The sequence below is a fragment of the Schistocerca serialis genome, chromosome 1 (genome assembly GCF_023864345.2).
Source record: "Schistocerca serialis cubense isolate TAMUIC-IGC-003099 chromosome 1, iqSchSeri2.2, whole genome shotgun sequence".
Classification (NCBI taxonomy): domain Eukaryota; kingdom Metazoa; phylum Arthropoda; class Insecta; order Orthoptera; family Acrididae; genus Schistocerca; species Schistocerca serialis.
Window position 1 is genome coordinate 1148352135 of NC_064638.1, and position 15786 is coordinate 1148367920.

A 15786-nucleotide genomic window follows, 5' to 3' on the forward strand; every position below is an offset into this window, starting at 1 on the left:
ACTTTGGAAAAGCTTCTGTGGCATAGCTTTGTTGTGATCGTCACCTGTCCAGTCAACAGTTGAATATCCAAACACAGTATTAATCTAGGTGTGAAAAAGTCGTAAGCCCACGGAAACACGGTTGTTCCATACGTTGTTGAATGCGTCTTTCTGCTCTGTCTTCCAAGAACAACCCCGTCTGAAAGAGATTCCAGTCCCATCGCAGCGACATTATTTCTTGCTCTATTGATAATTAACCTAGTTTCCCATTACGTAAAATTTATCCACCTACTTTTAGGCAATTCTGTTCCCGTCGTAACCGAGTAGTAGTTGGCGAAACCTACATGCATATCCGCCATGCTGTTTACAGATGCAGGCGTCTGAGCACATAAAAGTGCAAACACGTGTTTCTCTACACGACAGGAGTTCTCCAACGTCAATTTTGACATGCTGTAAAATATGACCTATAATTATGCATCAAAAGAAAAATGTGGAAGGTGAGCAGGTTTGCAGGTCACCACGTAGCTGAAGACAGCGGAAAAGTTATGGGTTCAGGCGTTCGCTGCGAGCGATGTTTTGTGCAAATAGGATCTGCCTGTCCGGAACAAGACATGCAGCTGTCCCAGCTGACGCAAGGCCTAGAGAATGTCTCTGACTTGACCTTGCCAGCACTAGACACCATCTGGGTCATTAACAAGAACTCCTTTTTGCGTGCAGTGCCAAGGCGGACTGGTTCGCTGCAACTGAGCCTGGTGGACTGATTAGGTCTGCGCTGCATACACGGCAGTAACAGCTGAAGACGTCTAAGAAACCGAAGGCCTGTTCGTGAACAAATAAACATAATTTTTCAGAAGATTAGGAATTGCTTCCTATCGGCACGCATGCGACAGCATGCACCACCAATATGTTCCAAAGTGGTTCAAATGGCTCTGAGCACTATGGGACTTAACTTCTGAGGTCATCAGTCCCCTAGAACTTAGAGCTACTTAAACCTAACTAACCTAAGGACATCACACACATCCATGCCCGAGGCAGGATTCGAACCTGCGATCTGTTCCAAAGCGCTTCGAATAAAAACTCGGGCTGTATTGGTGATAGAAAAGTAGGGTCAAGTGTTTTGGATAGCCATTTGGCTAGGCACCATATGTATACGGAACAAAAGGATCGTCCTAGTGTAACTATCTTGCGATACAGGATCAAAGATCGATTATTACACACTTCCTCCATCTCACACAAATGGAGCAAATCGGTTGGTTATTTTTACACTTGATGTGATCTGCAGTGCGCCTTAAGGAGCTTCTGGAGACACGATTTAGATCGTGTCGGTTCCTGAGAAAACCAGAAAGAAGCGATTTCCCGTTTTTCCGCCGTCAGTAGCTGATATCTAAATAAATAACAGCAGCAAACGGTAGACTCTCAAGGCATTTATCTGTAACTGCCACCTTCCCCTTTTCAAAAATCTTCATCCATTATCGAGAAACGCCACAAAAAAACCATCGTTTTTGGGTAGCAAAACCGAGCCGCGCATTCCAAGACGGCTATGCACAGCAAATGGCTGAAATTTTTACGGTTTATTCCTAAGATCCCGATCTCGAACAACCTGGAAAGCTTTCCTAGTGTCTGTCAGTTTCCGACAAACAGACATCAATGTTACCATACTTGTACATGTACAGTCAGATCCACAAGAAAGTGTACGCCGTAACTTTAACGTCCGCAGCGACATTTCTGGTAGTGATCTGGAATCTGCACTCAATGCGCTTTTGCACAGTGTACAGATAAACAGTGCGAGAGTTGAATGTTTTGTTTTGTCGGTTCCAGTTTCAAATGAGTGCAAAATATCTGAAGCGTCCCGAGGCAGTTTTCCTTGCAAATTATCCAAAGGGACCAAAGTTTTCACATGGAGCTGCTGCTAAAATTCTTAGAAAATCGAAGACATTCGTTGCGAAGTGGGTCAAACGATATTTAGAGGTTAGAAACGTGGGTGATTTACCGGAGAGAGGGTTATTAAGGTGCCAAGCTGTAATCGATAATGATGGCGACTGGATTAACTGTTAGGTAATTGTGCAGTTAGTAATAACATGTATTTTCATGTAAACATATATTTATAATAGCGTCCTTTATTTCCTACAGATAATGGCGTACGCTTTCTTGTGGAACTGACTGTAAAATCCGGTGCGAGGTGAAAACGTACTTTTTAAAGTGTCGTAGCACGGAGAAATATGCTATCAAGTGCCTCCGTTATCATTAGAAGGGTCCTAGGAACGCCATGTTGCAGAACTAAAGCACATGCAAAAGTTTTTGCGCGTAAAATCCCTTCTGAGATGTAAAATTAATTTCGCGTAATTACAGTACCCCCCCCCCCCCCCCCCCATGAACCATGGACCTTGCCGTTGGTGGGGAGGCTTGCGTGCCTCAGCGATACAGATAGCCGTACCGTAGGTACAACCACAACGGAGGGGTATCTGTTGAGAGGCCAGACAAACGTGTGGTTCCTGAAGAGGGGCAGCAGCCTTTTCAGTAGTTGCAGGGGCAACAGTCTGGATGATTGACTGATATGGCCTTTTAACAATAACCAAAACGGCCTTGCTGTGCTGGTACTGCGAACGGCTGAAAGCAAGGGGAAACTACGGCCGTAATTTTTCCCGAGGGCATGCAGCTTTACTGTATGATTAAATGATGATGGCGTCCTCTTGGGTAAAATATTCCGGAGGTAAAATAGTCCCCCATTCGGATCTCCGGGCGGGGACTACTCAAGAGGATGTCGTTATCAGGAGAAAGAAAACTGGCTTTCTACGGATCGGAGCGTGGAATGTCAGATCCCTTAATCGGGCAGGTAGGTTAGAAATTTTAGAAAGGGAAATGGATAGGTTAAAGTTAGATATAGTGGGAATTAGTGAAGTTCGGTGGCAGGAGGAACAAGACTTCTGGTCAGGTGACTACAGGGTTATAAACACAAAGTCAAATAGGGGTAATGCAGGAGTAGGTTTAATAATGAATAGGAAAATAGAAATGCGGGTAAGCTACTACAAACAGCATAGTGAACGCATTATTGTGGCCAAGATAGATACGAAGCCCACAACTACTACATTAGTACAAGTTTATATGCCAACTAGCTCTGCAGATGACGAAGAAATTGAAGAAATGTGTGATGAAATAAAAGAAATTATTCAGATAGTGAAGGGAGACGAAAATTTAATAGTCATGGGTGACTGGAATTCGAGTGTAGGAAAAGGGAGAGAAGGAAACATAGTAGGTGAATATGGATTGGGGGGAAGAAATGAAAGAGGAAGCCGCCTGGTAGAATTTTGCACAGAGCATAACTTAATCATAGCTAACACTTGGTTCAAGAATCATGAAAGAAAGTTGTATACCTGGAAGAACTCTGGAGATACTAAAAGGTATCAGATAGATTATATAATGGAACCAGGTTTTAAATTGTAAGACATTTCCACGGGCAGATGTGGACTCTGACCACAATCTATTGGTTACGACCTGTAGATTAAAACTGAAGAAACTGCAAAAAGGTGGGAATTTAAGGAGATGGGACCGGGATAAACTGAAAGAACCAGAGGTTGTACAGAGTTTCAGGGAGAGCATAAGGGAACAATTGACAGGAATGGGGGAAAGAAATACAGTAGAAGAAGAATGGGTAGCTCCGAGGGATGAAGTAGTGAAGGCAGCAGACGATCAAGTGGGTAAAAAGACGAGGGCTAGTAGAAATCCTTGGGTAACAGAAGAAATATTGAATTTAATTGATGAAAGGAGAAAATATAAAAATGCAGTAAATGAAGCATGCAAAAAGGAATACAAACGTCTCAAAAATGAGATCGACAGGAAGTGCAAAATGGCTAAGCAGGGATGGCTAGAGGACAAATGTAAGGATGTAGAGGCTTATCTCACTAGGGGTAACATAGATACTGCCTACAGGAAAATTAAAGAGACCTTTGGAGATAAGAGAACCACTTGTATGAACATCAAGAGCTCAGATGGAAGCCCAGTTCTAAGCAAAGAAGGGAAAGCGGAAAGGTGGAAGAAGTATATAGAGGGTCTATACAAGGGCGATGCACTTGAGGACAATATTATGGAAATGGAAGAGGATGTAGATGAGGATGAAATGGGAGATACGATACTGCGTGAAGAGTTTGACATAGCACTGAAAGACCTGAGTCGAAACAAGGCCCCCGGAGTAGACAACATTCCATTGGAACTACTGACGGCCTTGGGAGAGCCAGTCCTGACAAAACTCTACCATCTGGTGAGCAAGATGTATGAAACAGGCGAAATACCCTCAGACTTCAAGAAGAATATAATAATTCCAATCCATAAAAAAAACAAGTGTTGACAGATGTGAAAATTACCGAACAATCAGTTTAATAAGCCACAGCTGCAAAATACTAACACGAATTCTTTACAGACGAATGGAAAAACTAGTAGAAGCCGACCTCGGAGAAGATCAGTTTGGATTCCGTAGAAATACTGGAACACGTGAGGCAATACTGACTTTACGACTTATCTTAGAAGAAAGATTAAGGAAAGGCAAACCTACGTTTCTAGCATTTGTAGACTTACAGAAAGCTTTTGACAATGTTGACTGGAATACTCTCTTTCAAATTCTAAAGGTGGCAGGGGTAAAATACAGGGAGCGAAAGGCTATTTACAATTTGTACAGAAACCAGATGGCAGTTATAAGAGTCGAGGGACATGAAAGGGAAGCAGTGGTTGGGAAAGTAGTAAGACAGGGTTGTAGCCTCTCCCCGATGTTATTCAATCTGTATATTGAGCAAGCAGTAACGGAAACAAAAGAAAAATTCGGAGTAGGTATTAAAATCCATGGAGAAGAAATAAAAACGTTGAGGTTCGCCGATGACATTGTAATTCTGTCAGAGACAGCAAAGGACTTGGAAGAGCAGTTGAACGGAATGGATGGTGTCTTGAAGGGAGGATATAAGATGAACATCAACAAAAGCAAAACGAGGATAATGGAATGTAGTCGAATTAAGTCGGGTGATGTTGAGGGTATTGGATTAGGAAATGAGACACTTAAAGTAGTAAAGGAGTTTTGCTATTTGGGGAGCAAAATAACTGATGATGGTCGAAGTAGAGAGGATATAAAATGTAGACTGGCAATGGCAAGGAAAGCGTTTCTGAAGAAGAGAAGTTTGTTAACATCAAGTATAGACTTAAGTGTCAGGAAGTCATTTCTGAAAGTATTTGTATGGAGTGTAGCCATGTATGGAAGTGAAACATGGACGGTAAATAGTTTGGTCAAGAAGAGAATAGAAGCTTTCTGTATGTGGTGCTACAGAAGAATGCTGAAGATTACATGGGTAGATCAAATAACTAATGAGGAAGTATTGAATAGGATTGGGGAGAAGAGAAGTTTGTGGCACAACTTGACCAGAAGAAGGGATCGGTTGGTAGGACATGTTCTGAGGCATCAAGGGATCACCAATTTAGTATTGGAGGACAGCGTGGAGGGTAAAAATCGTAGGGGGAGACCAAGAGATGAATACACTAAGCAGATTCAGAAGGATGTAGGTTGCAGTAAGTACTGGGAGATGAAGAAGCTTGCACAGGATAGAGTAGCATGGAGAGCTGCATCAAACCAGTCTCAGGACTGAAGACCACAACAACAACAACATAGTTACAGTGTCACGTAAGTAGATTATCAAACTTTTACTGACCCGTCAAGTTCCTTTCAGATGAGCCTGCAGTGCCAGGAGAAAGAAGGAAACTAGCCCCTTTAAAAATTTTCTCCAAAGTTCTGATCTGCGAACATATTCGCGCTTATTTATGCTGAGAGAGGTCGAGACAGTGGCAGTGGGAAAGAGAGGGAAATATATGAATACTGGAAGAAAGTAGACAGTGGCTGTGATACAGAAAGAGCGAAGGATCCAATGGCAGTGTGAGAGAAGAGAGGGACACAGTGGTAGTGGAATGTACGAGGGGCGTTTGAAAAGGCCGTACAAAATCCGAGAGATCGCACTACCGGCGCGTATCGAGGTCATGTTTTGTGAATCAAGGAAGTCGAGTGATTGCCAAAAAATGGACGAAGAAGAATTTCGTGTGGTGATTAAACATTACTTTAAGAAAGGCCAAACGCCGCAGGAGACTACAGAGAAGCTTGATAAACATTACTGTGACTCTGCACCTTCGATTAGAACAGTTTATAAGTAGTTTCAAAATTTTCGTAATGGCCATATGGGCACAAGTGATGCTGAACGTTCTGGACGCCATGTGGAGGTTACGACTCCAGAAATCATTGATAAAATCCATGATATGGTGAAGGATGGCAGAAGAGATAAGGTGCGTGAGATTGCTAGTGCTGTGGGCATCTCGAATGAACGGGTACATGATACGTTGCATAAATATTTGGACGTGAGAAAGCTATCCGCAAGATGGGTTCTGCGACTGCTCACGCTTGACCAAAAACAGAATAGTGTGAAGTGTTGCAAGGATGGCTTGCAGCTGTTTAGGAAGAATCCGCAGGACTTTAAGCGTCGTTTCGTCACTGTGGATGAAACATGGATACATTACTATACTCCTGAGACCAAACAAGAATCTAAACAATGGGTTACCAAGGGGGAATCTGCACCAAGAAAGGCGAAGACCATTCCTTCGGCCGGAAAGGTTATGGCCACTGTCTTTTGGGATTCTCAAGGGATAATCCTCATCGACTATCTGGAAAAATGTAAAACTATTTCAGGTGCATATTATTAATCGTTTTTGGACCGTTTGAAAACCGAGCTGCAAGAAAAACGCCGGCGACTGGACCGCAAAGAAGTCCTTTTCCATCATGACTATGCAGCAGCACACACCTCAGCAGTTGAGGTCGCAAAATTAATGGAAATACGATTCCAACTCATTTCATATGCCCCCTACACTCCAGACTTCGCTCCCTCGGACTCCTATTTGTTCCCCATTTTGAAGAAATGGCTAGCGGGACAAAGGTTTTATTCAAACGAGGAGGTGATTGTGCAGACTTGGACAATTCTTATTATTCGGAAAGAATCATCAAATCAGAAGTGTATCAGTCTAAAAGGAGACTATGTCGAAAGTTAAAAAAGGTTTATCCCAAACACGTAAGTAGTTTTTATTTTTGCACGAACTTTTCAAACGCCCCTCGTAGTTGACAGTGACAGAACAGCGCTAGATAAAGAGTGATGGAGATAATGCCAGTGGGAGAGGAATAACTAGAAGGAGAAAGTGGAAGGGAGTGAGAGCCATCGATAAAGACAATGACAATGACAACGAGGAAGAAGAGAGATAGGGCAAGAAACAGCAGTAGTGGGAAGGAATGAATGAGATAGCAGTAATAAGAGAGAGCAAGAGAGAGACTGTGACAGTTAGAGGAGACAGCAGTAGTAGGACAGAACGAAGGAGACTGGCTGTGTGAAAGGAGAGAGTGACAGTGAGAGAGACAAAAAGAGATAATGACAAAGATTTGGGCTGAATGAGTGAGATTGAATGGGCAAGTGGGAGTGGATTGGTATGAGTGACTATCAGCGATGGAGTATTGGGAGTGAGTGTGTTCACAGTTAGGGGAGCTTGTCGGAGTGAGAGGTAAGTTGCATATTAAAGAGAGCGCGAATATGTTCGCATACCAAAATTTTTGGGAAAATTTTTAATGGTGCTGAATAAGGTAGAATGAGGCAGCTGGTAACCCACTTTTCAGTCCAAGTTTTTTAAGCAGAAGCATATTCTCCTTTTTTCTACATCTACATCTACAGCGATACTCCGCAAGCCACCTGCCGGTGTGCGGCGGAGGGTACCTTGAGTACCTCTATCGGTTCTCCTTTCTATTCCAGTCTCGTATTGTTCGTGGAAAGAAAGATTGCCGGTATGCGTCTGTGCGGGCTCTAATCTCTCTGATCTTATCCTCATGGTCTCTTCGCGAGATATACGTAGGAGGGAGCAATATACTGCTTGACTCCTCGTTGAAGGTATGTTCTCGAAACTTCAACAAAAGCCCGTACCGAGCTACTGAGCGTTTCTCTTGCAGTGTCTTCCACTGGAATTTATCTATCATCTCCGTAACGCTTTCGCGATTACTAAGTGATCCTGTAACGAAGCGCGCTGCTCTCCGTTGGATCTTCTCTATCTCATCTATCAACCCTATCTGGTACGGATCCCACACCAGTGAGCAGTATTCAAGCAGTGGGCGAACAGGTTACAGTAACCTACTTCCTTTGTTCTCTGATTGCATTTCCTTAGGATTCTTCCAATGAATCTCACTCTGGCATCTGCTTTACCGACGATTAATTTTATAGGGTCATTCCATTTTAGATCACTCCTAATGTGTACTCCCAGATAATTTATGGAACTAACTGCTTCCAGTTGCTGACCTGCTATATTGTAGCTAAATGATAAGGGATCTTTCTTTCTGTGTGTTCGCAGCACATTACACTTTGTAACCTCCCCACAAAAATTTTAAAAGAAATGGACGATACTAATTAGAAATGCTGATGGACATTGCTCTAAGCGTAACCTGCCCACAATGAAATGTACTGACAATGGCAACAAAAAATGTGAAATTCGCAATCTGACTCAAATATAAATCCTTCAAAAAATTAAAGTCCATTCAGTGACAAAAAATTCAATTAAACCGAAATATCGGTCTTTGGCCCTGTGTAAAACAATCAGAATTAAAGTCTTACCTCAGAATAAATGGATGTCACATATCTGCTCTTGTTGTTGCGCACCGCTTCGAGGAACTGCATTGCAAATAATAATATTCTCTTTTTTTGTGATTTTAGTGGAGTTTTTCTTCAAAAGAAGTGGAATGAAATGGGAAGTTCAACGAAATCTTGAGTTCAATAAAAAATTAAATTTTTGAGAAAATGCTTTTGAAATAAAAAAATTATTATTGGGAGACTTGTTGGAGAATAATTACAATAAATAAAATTTTTCATTATCTAATGATTATATTAATTAACAGTATACCTTATTCCTCATCTTGACCAGTGTTGCCGACCGCCTACATCACACAACCGCACTGGGCTGCTACTACTGACCGACCGCTCTGCATGACGACTACAGACTGAGTACTGCTCTCAACTAGACAGAGCTACAGACTCGCAACGACTGAACTGACAGACTCGCAACGACTGACTGACTGCTACTCACTGAGAACCGCTCGCAACACTCGCGCGGTCAAGCGCATACTCTCTGGTCACAGATGCTACAATGCCTCGCCATCGCTGCTGCGTTACATACGTGTTTCATAACCCTCCACTGGGGGGGCAAAAATTTGGCAGCGATGGTGAGTCATTTGGACTTGCCAAGCGCGGCAAAATTTTTCTTTAACTAACAAAATTCTACAACTTACAGAATATTTAAATGTTGTGCACACGCACTAAGTACAAAATATATCAGACAAAGACAAAATGTGAATACAAAACATAGTAGCAAATCAGAAAAGTATATACAAATTATTTGACAGATAAAGTGCACAGGCACTGAAAAAATTCTTTAGCATATTCAGAACAAATAAACAGACTGGCAAAAAATATTATGTTGACAAGTGACATAAGTGTACTCGCATTGGAGTTCAGCGAATCGAAAAATGTATAACCTATGAACTATGTGGCAAGAATCAGGATAAGAAAGGGAAGGATTGCATCATGGTTGTAGCACTTTAGATTGCACACAGCTGCTCTGAAAGTCCATATCTTTCCACAGAAGTACAACACCAAGTGACACAACTTGAAGATCTTTTCCCATCAGAATTTATCAGTGTAGCAAAGACACTGAACTGTCGTAGTAATGTTCCATGTTTTCATTTTGGCAGTACATTAGGTACACCAAACAGTGGGACCATAATAACGTCTTCATTGCTCACGGTGGTGGACAGCATGTCGTGTCAACACCACACTCTTACAAGGCACACCAACGTAGAATTAGTGCAAAACCAAAGATAGTGCTCCATGATCACTAGGATAAACAGGACAAATGGACATTGCAGTAATTCAGGGTAGTTAGCTCATAAGGTGAAGGACATTAAGTCACATAATATTGTCAATTACAGTAGTAGTGTGCGGCATTCATAGCCCAGTTATTGAACATTTCTGTACCAAGTATGTAGTATTACAGGAAAATGTTCATTAATTGTTGTACATAGAATCAGTAGCCTTCTTTTCCTGGTTACAAAGCATTATGAAATAATCGCATTCTTTTCAGTTACAGAGTATAATCAAGAATCATTAACCTTCTCCTAATTACAGTTAATTAATCATTTGTCGTTAATTAATCATTTGTCTAATTACAGTTAATTAATCATTTGTCTAATTACAGTTAATTAATCATTTGTCTAATTACAGTTAATTAATCATTTGTCTAATTACAGTTAATTAATCATTTGTATAATTACAATTAATTAATCATTTGTCGTTAATTAATCATTTGTCTAATTACAGTTAATTAATTAATCATTTGTCATTTCAATATAGTAAGAATTATTAGCCTTAATTAATTACAAAGCATTATTAAACAGTACCATAGTTAATTAATTATGTGTCATTCCAATCTATTAAGAATCATTAGTCTTTTCCTAATTACAAAGCATTATGAAACAGTCACATTCATTTCCAATAACAAAGTATGGCATCGTTAATTAATCATTTGAAATTCCAATATAGTAAGAATTATTAGCCTTCTCCTAATTACAAAGCATTATTAAACAGTCACATTCATTTCAAATTACAAAGTATCAACATTGGAAACAAGAGCTAATCAATGGCATAATTAATCACAATTCGTGGAGTGACATTAATTATTGGCACTCAGTGGCCAGCAAGTATTGAATAAAATCATCATTCAGTATTATTCAGATTATTACGAAGTCATTATTAAAAATCAGTTAATTACAGTCATAGCATTAATAATCATGGGCATTACAAGTACTCATTACAATAAACAGTGTTCCTCATTCAGTAGTATTCAGATCATTACAAAGGCATTATTAAAATCAGTTAATTACAGTCAAATCATTAGTAATCACAAGCATTATAAGTAGTATCATTACAACAAACAGTGGCAGTTATTAGCTAGTGACAAAGCATTATTTTTGAATATAGTCTCATTAAGAGGTCATTACTCAAGTGACATGCTATTCAGAGTTGATCAGTATTATTCAGAATTATCATAAACTAGTGACATTATGTGGGACTGGTAATACATTTTTTTGGTAGCAATGCATTGCGTTGGGATCGATAATTAATTGCTGATACATAACACTATTTGCTTTTGACCTATTGCAGCAAATGAGGATAGGTAACGTCATTCGTCATGAGTCAGCTGTAGCAAGATTATGTAACAAGGCAGTACATGTGATCACATTTATAAACGATAGACACAAATGGGTAAAAATGCAAGTACTAGAACAGGTATAATAAGTAACAGGTTTAGTAAGTATCATGAAAAAAAAACTTCTCCTGGAAAAATTACAAAGACGGATTATTGACCTGAAAGAAGAAACGCACACTATGCTGAAAAGTAGTGAACTTCGAATTAACAGGCAGTGAAGTGTGTATAAAAATGTGTTCCATAGCTGTCCTTTCCAAAACTTTCAGTCATCCTACTATGCAATGTAACACCTGCTGTCAAAGCAAACTGCAACAAATACTTAAATAACTACGTAGCATAAATACATTACTTCAACATTATCCTCATCTGTAAAAAAAAAACTTCATTATCCATATCATCATAACTTCACCATTATCATCACCTGTAAAGAAAAACTTCATTATTCATAATACCATATCCTTCATCATTATTCATCAGTATTCATTATCATCTGCAAAAAATCACTTCATTACTCATTACATAACTATTCCTTATCTCTAGCATATTTCATCACTAAAACTAAGATGTGTAGTTCAGTCTGACAGCCTGCATCAATCACCTTGTATTCTGAAAGAAAAAATTAGTTAAGACTGCTATTCTTCGATGAGTATAGTATATTCTTGTTAATGTTTGTTAATCCTGATCCATTTACTCTTCCTCATAAAGTTATTGCATCTCCTTTCGTTTATTCCGTAGGTGAAATTCCATTTATGTTAAATTTATTTCTTAGAATCATCATTCCTTTCTGAAATTGATGAACAAAGATTAATGTCCTGCATTTAAATCATATACCCACTAGATAATGACTGGTTTATGGTAACATAATTAACCCTACAGCATAACATGACAGAAAACGTAATATGTCAAAAACATTGACAGTGTTCAAAAACAAAGATATACACAGAATAATACAATGCAGCAGCAAAAAAAAAAATGTGAAACAGTCACGATGTTGAGATGTCATAAGGCAAAAAAATGTCAAAGTCGACTGGTGTGTGTTATATCTTAACTATTTCATAGTCCATACAAACAAAACTGGAGTACAGTCACATACACAAAAAATGGAAAATGTGCACGGTCTGATGTGTAACGACAAGAAAAGCGACCTGCTAACCTTACCTTGCCGGGCACTTGCCAAGAAAAAACACGATAATCATCAATAAGTAGTCACATAAATATAATTGCAAAAATAGTCATAAATGTGTAAATTCATCTGGAAAAATATGCACGGTCTGATGTGTAACGACAAGAAGAGCGACCTGCTAACCTTACCTTGCCGGGCACTTGCCAAGAAAAAAAAATACGATAATCATCAGTAATTAGTCACGTGAAATAATTGCATTAGTAAATGGCATCATAGTGTGTTGAATCATACAGTCGTTTCACTCAATAAACGGTTTAATGTTTGAGATATGGTGATTGCCTTTCGATTTTCTGGTTCTCAAAGTTTCGACGTGTACAACATTGGGGTGAGGGATACTGCGAATCCGATATGGACCTGTGTATAGAAGTTCAAATTTACTGCACTTACCTTTTAATTTGCTGGATAAATAGTGTGTACGTACTAGTATCTTCTGTCCAACGTGAAAGTCGCGGCGTGTACAAACCTGTTTTTGCTGTCTTCTCCGGCGCTCTGCGGCACGTTTGATGTTCTTCAGCGCAATGTCAATTATTTCGTGGTGTCGTAGGCGACGACTTTTGGGAAATTCTATTAATTCTTTAATTTTGTTCGGTGGTTCAACGTTTTTCAGTATAACAGTCGGAGATAGCATAGTGGATTCATTTGGAATGGAATTAATTACATCTTGGAATGAGAGTATGTGTGTATCCCAATCAATATGTCTTTTGTGGCAGTATATTCGGCACAGCTTACCAATTTCTTTCATTAATCTTTCACAGGGGTTCGAAGAAGCGTGGTACTTGGATATATAAATCGGAGAAATGTTTCTAGCTCGTAACATGCGTGTCCATATACTACTACGAAATTGTGATCCATTGTCGGAAATTACTTTCATTACATGCCCTACATGAGATAGAAAACGTTTTACAAATGCTTTCGAAACAGTTTTAGCAGTAGCTTTGCGTAACGGAGTGAAAGTAACAAATTTTGAAGTGAGCTCAACAGCGACAAATATGTAGCAAAAACCTCTGTTAGTTCTGGGAATCGGACCAAAAATATCTACTGCGGCCATGTGTCTTAATTTAACAGGTATAATGGGATATAAAGGAGGAATATGTGAAGTGGTGTCTGATTTAGCTTTCTGGCAAATTTTACAAGACGCTAAAACCCGTCGTATACGTTTCTCCATGTTGGCAAAATAACAGTTCTGTCTCAGTATAAGAAAACATTTTCTTGCTCCGTAATGTGCGTAACTTAAATGAGTGTACCAAATTAGTTTGTTAACCAGTTCGTCAGGAATGCATAATAACCAATTGTTGCTATCAGGATGAGAGCGGCGAAACAGAATGTCATTGCGCACAGTGTAATGGTTCCTAATCGTAACATTATTCTTATCTAGCCAAAGGTGTTTAATTTCTTTCCAGACATTGTCTTTGTTTTGTTCTTGTGCTATGTCCTGTAATGACGATGAAATAAAGTTTTCAAATGCAACTTGCTGAATGTACATGACACTGAAATTTGCTTTGCAGAAGTGGGTTGCTACGTCTTGCTGATTGTTGCTGAGAGAACGCGATAGTGCGTCTGCTATAACATTTTGTGTGCCGGGAATGTGAACAATCGTAAAATTAAATTCCTGTAAATAAAGTTTCCATCTACTTAACCTGTCGTGAGTAAATTTAGCCGAGAGTAAAAAATTGTATCGCTCTGTGGTCTGTGTAAACGGTGGTATGTCTGCCATAAAGAAAGTGCCTAAATCTCGTAAAAGCCCATACAACACATAATGTTTCTAATTCTGTAACGGAATAATTTCGTTCAGCGGGTGACAAAATGCGACTTGCAAATGCGATGTTTTTAATTACTGTTGAACCATCTTCTTCTATTTCCTGGAAAATATGTACGCCTAAAGCGGTGTTGGAACTGTCGGTAGCAATGGAAAAATTTCTAGTAAGATCGGGGTGCGATAACAGTGGAGCATTCAACAGAGCATATTTCAGGTTCATGAATTCAGAGTGTGCTTGCTTATCCCAAGACCAAATACTGTTTTTACCTGTTAATTGACATAATCTGGGTGTGTCTAAAGCAGAGTGATGAATAAATTTACGAAAAAAATTAATTAAGCCCAAAAAACTGCGTAATTGCTTCTTCGTCGTAGGAACACTAATGTCACGTAGAGCCTGAAGTTTTTCTGGATCAGGCGCAATGCCTTCTGCTGAAATTACGTGTCCAAGAAATTTTATGGAAGTTTTGCCAAAATGCGATTTACTGAGGTTAACTGTAAGTCCTTGTGCATGAAAAGTTTGCAGCAGTTGTTCAAGAATCAGATTGTGTTCATACCAGTTAGCTTCTGCGATAAGAATATCGTCTACGTACGTCGTAATTCTGTCCTTAAGTTCTGTCGGAAGTATTGTGTTCAAACCGCGAATAAAAGCTGCAGAAGAAATAGTTAAGCCGAACGGTAATTTGCAAAATTGATAACAGTCGCCGAAACAGAGAAAAGCTGTATATTTTCTGCAATTTGGATGAAGTTGAATTTGCCAAAATCCCGATTTCAAATCTAGTGTAGAATAAATAGCTGTACCGTGAAATTTCTGTAAAAGTTCCTCTAATGTCTGTGGCCGATCTGTTTCATTAATAATAATGTCATTAATGTGACGTGAATCAAGTACAAGGCGAAGTGAGCCATCTTTTTTCTTAACAATATGCAGCGGGTTTATGTACGGACTAACTGCTGGTTCTATAATTCCTTGGTCAAGCATATCCTGCAATTCCTTTTTAACCTGTTCTCTGTGAATATATGGGATGGGATAATGCTTTGCTTTAAATGTGTCGTGCGGTTTGACTTGAAATTCATACATAAATCCGGACATAGTACCAGGAATGTTGTCGAAAACTGGAGCTTGCTGTAAAAGAATTTTGTGTAATTGCTTTCGTTCGTCGTCTGTAGTTGCACTGCTCTTTTTAACCTTATCAGAAATCAATTGCATTACGTCGTAGTCAGCTTCGTCTGGAGTATTATAGTTGTGTACGTACGTATCCGTTAACAATGTGGGATTACAGTCTATGTCACGTGTTGCGGAAATGACCTCTGTGCGGTTGATTGTTTGTTCTTCCGCAGATAATGAGTGCTGAAATTCTAAACCAAGTTGTACATTTTCATCCTTTAACATTAAATAAGAATTCTGAAACTCAATGACTGCGTCGTGTTGTACCAGAAAATTCGTACCTAAAATAACGTCTGTTGTCAATAAAGGCACAATCCAAAAATTAGAGTGAAAAGTATGACCTCCAATACAAAATGATAAATGCGTCTGTAATTTAACGTCTACACCTTTACTCGATACTGC